The following is a 4,161-nucleotide window of genomic DNA, read 5'->3' on the forward strand; positions in this document are numbered from 1 at the left end:
TACAAGCAGTTTCATCAGGTGGGACCTATGAAGCGGCATCCAGTCTCAGTGAAGAACTTTCCTCTCCACCCCATGCTGGAGGCTCCAGCTGATGCCATGTAAGAATGGGCAGTAATTCAGAATGACATTTATACTTGTGCTGGCTCAGCTCGTGCTTATGTGTCTTACTTGACAAGGCACTGCCTCTGATTCTCAGAGCATTGTGCAGACTAATTCTGTCTTTGGTGAGGAATCTCTGTGGCCTGTAACTTAAGAATGACCTTTTCATTCTACTCAGGAAATAGTAAAAAAAAAAAAAAGGCGAAACCAATCAGGTTTTATGGACACGTGTAGATAGGCGATTTTGTCACTGAATTTTATCACAAACAAAAATTATCTGGTTGTGTCACTGTGTGTTGGGGAAGGTGGAGTCTGGATTTTGGGGAAAGAAAGAGGAAGACTGGTTTCCAAGGTGATGGAGAAAATCTACAGCAAATTCAACCTCAGTATCTTAAAAATATTGTATGTATGTGTCTCCAATAAGGCAGAATCTGGCCCACAAAAATGACCAGTAGAAAAATACAAGGATGAGTAGATGGATTTATTTAAAAATAAGTGAATCTAATGGTCCTGGCGGAAAAAAGAAAGGAAACTTTTGAACAAAGATATGACTTAAAAGTGTAACCTACATGTCAAGTTGTGTGAAAACTCCCACAACTTAACAGTAGATGATCCTAGAAGAGAGAACGTAGACGTTTATTTAGCTAATTTGACTGGATAGCAGGCTGATCATGCACTGTGATCAGCAAATCAAAATGTAAGACAATGATTCAAAACCCTAAGGGATTTGCTATGAGAAGGGATAAAGTCCACATTCAGGAAAGTGCCTCTTCTAGTAGATCCAAGATAACTTGTGTTCCACACAACTGTGACCGAAAATCCATGTTTCCCTGGTTTTCTGTCCAACTCATGCTTTTCAGAGTGAAAAATACAAACCTGAGGAATGCAGTAGCAGGATTAGTAGAATTACATATGAGTATTCCCTCTAAAAAGCAGATCTCTGTATCATTTTGAATTCCCTGCATGAGCGAGTCAGTGTATATTTTCCGTGCTGGACTCTACCATCCACCCATCTTGGCCCTGGTCAGATGGTATTGCATTTGTGGGAAGACACCTAGAACCTTCTGAAAATGCGATGAGGATAAAAATTTTCTGGATCCTCATGTTTCAACCAGGAAGAGAATGTTCCTGCTTGCACTTTCTAGCATTTTACTGAGCATTTCTTCAAAGTTAAGGATAGAAACAATCCCCTCAAGGAGCTACGTGAAATGAGAATGTTAGTCATGTTTCTGTTGAAAAAAACCAAGCCAAAGGAGAGTTAAGGGAAGCCAGAAGTTACTTGTAAGATCTGAAAATGTCTCAGTTTTTGCTGGCTTGAGCAGAAAAGAATTATTTTATTAACATATTTGTTGAAGTTAAGTGCAGGGCATCTACTAGCCTTCCTCTGCTACTTCCAGTGAACTTGAGGTTGTAGCATCAGCATTCACATGATAAGAATTTTTTTTTTTTAATAGGAGAGAGACAAATTAGGAGCAAATCAAAGGTGTTTATGATCTCATGCAAGTCCGCTGCAGAAAGGGATGAAGAATCTGAGATCACATCCCTTTTCTGTGTGCCACATCATGAAACAGGCCAAGTTTGGGCCTGGCTTCATGTGAGTCTCCTACCTCTTCATCTGTCTGCCTATTTGTGCATCAAAGAGCATGCCATGAAGCAGTGCTGGTCCATGTACTTGACCACTTACAGATCCTTCCTAAAACATCTCCTGGCCACTATGCCAGCAGGAATGGGAAAAGATCAAAACAGAAGGGAACTGCAGTGAAGGTGTTTCGCATTACATGCAGACAGAACGGATCTCAGATTCACAGGAGAATCGTTTAAGTTGGAATGGACTTCTGGAGGTCCAGTCCGGACCAGAGACCATCTTTGTTTGACATGGACATACTGGAGTGAGTCCAGCATAGGTCCACTAAAATGATTCAGGGATCTGACGTACTAGGAGGTGGGGAGAGCTGGGATTTTTTAGCCTTGAGAAGAGAGGTTTCAGAGTGGAATCAATGTGTGCAAATGTGTGTCAACATGAATAAATAAATGATGGAAGGGAGTAAAAAAATGGAGCCAGACTCTTCTCGGTGGTATCCAGTGAGAGGAAAAGAGGGAACAGGTACAAACTGAAATACATGAAATTCCGTTTAAACGTGAGAAAAAAACATTTTTACTATGCAGGTGCTAAACACTGGAACAGGTTGCCTAGGGAGGTTGTGGACTCTCTGTCTTTGGAGATGCTCAAAACCCGACTTGGCACAGCCCTGAGCAACCTGCTGTAGTTGACCCTGTTCTGAGTGGGGAGACTGGACCTCCAGAAGTCCATTCCAACTTAAACGATTCTCCTGTGAATCTGAGATCCGTTCTGGGTACTTTAAAAAAAAAATCCCAAACCAACTCTAATCTTACCTATTCAGTGGTGCACAGGAGCATAGGACTTCACAAATTTCTGAACTATGACCCTACCACACAAGTAGCTTGATTCATGCAAAATGTTTCCTCGTGTCTCAGTGGTTTAAACAGATGATGAGAGATAAGCACGTAACAGCGTCTCAGCATCTGTCCCTGAGCCCATCTTCACCGTATTCCTCCTTTGCCGGTATTCTGTGTAGCAGCTTGACCTAGTTGGGTGCAAGTGGGCCTCACTGCCGGGTCTAACAGGTATCTACACCAGCTGGGTCTGGACAGGGCGTAGGTGCTGGTCCTCTCCAAGGTTTGTATACATCCCCAGCTCAGCTCTCTTAGCAATCTCCTTTCCGTGGAGTACTGCAACAAGTCCTGCTGCTCTAGACCATGAAAACAGTATTTAGAAATCCTCTAAATCTTCTTGAGCAGCTGCTGGGGCAGCATAGTAGGAGAAGAAATACAGACTTAGCAGAGTTTCTTGGTTGCTTTCAAAGAAGTCCGGTTAAAGACCTTTGAAAAAGGCCCCTTTCCCTCGTTGAAGTTTTCCCCTGAGTTTCCGTAGCCTTTCAGGCAGGGCAGCATCTCCCCTTGTCCTCTCCCCCCCTCGGCACAGGTAAAACCTTACTCCTTGCACCGAGTCTCTCCCCTGTGCCAGATGCATGGCCTGCATGAACTCTAGCCAGTTGCCTTTTGTCACATTTCCCCCACCTCTGAGCGGGGAGGAAGCAAGCCCTGTTGAGATAGTCGAGCCGTGGGGAGCCGTTAGCAGCCAGCGAGGCTGAGAGGCAGGCTTTCAGCAGGGTGTCGGATGCTTTCCAGGGCAGGGCCATTGCCTGGAATGCAACAGAATCGGGCCTTGGGCAAGTTTAGACACATGTTGATGCATAATACAAGATGGAGCCTATCACTCGATATTGGCCTCTTCCAGTCAGTCACGGGGTTGGGTAAGCGTGTACACCATGCAAAACAGGAGGTAACGTAGCTGCCAAATCAGAGTGATACGGAAACGTTTCTTTTAATTCGCAGTTGACTGTTCCATTGTGAAGCCATTCCATGTTGTACAGGTGTTGAGTAGGGGGCAAGCACCACAAATAAAACCGTGGCATTATTTTGGAAAAAGGGAGTGAGGGAAAATTGGAGTGGAAAAATGAAAGATGCAATCTACAGCAGCCGCAATAACACAATACGGAAACTAGCTGATAGGAATAACTTCAGTGTCTTCTGCATCTGATCCCTTTGTAGACTGGATTGTTCTTGAGTAGTTCAAAGCAAAGGACTGGAATCTAGGAGGTCTAGATTTTCTTCATGCGTTCCCAGCTGCAGGTTCATTGTACAGCTTGAAAACTTAACTATTTTTAAAGGGTAAGACAACCCAGAGGTGAAATGAAAAAGGAGCAACATTTGAATACAGGAAAGGTGACTTGCACGGCACGCAGAACTCTGCCTGTTTTCCTCCCCAGCTGCCCAGAGCAAGCGGTGTAAGGAATTTGGTGCCCAAGGCAGGCTTCACGCAGCCTGTTAGCGGCTTCAGGCAAACCAGGCCCTTCTCCCTGGGTGGCAGGAGGTCCTTCCTCATTGCAGACCTCTTGTGACCAGGGGCAAAGTGTGCCGCAGCTGCAGGCTATGCGTGGAGGAACAGACCAAGCAGTCCTGAAGGCTAGGCATTACAGT

This window comes from Aptenodytes forsteri, unplaced genomic scaffold (genome assembly GCF_000699145.1).
Source record: "Aptenodytes forsteri isolate BGI_AS27 unplaced genomic scaffold, ASM69914v1 Scaffold379, whole genome shotgun sequence".
In the NCBI taxonomy this organism is placed as follows: Eukaryota; Metazoa; Chordata; class Aves; order Sphenisciformes; family Spheniscidae; genus Aptenodytes; species Aptenodytes forsteri.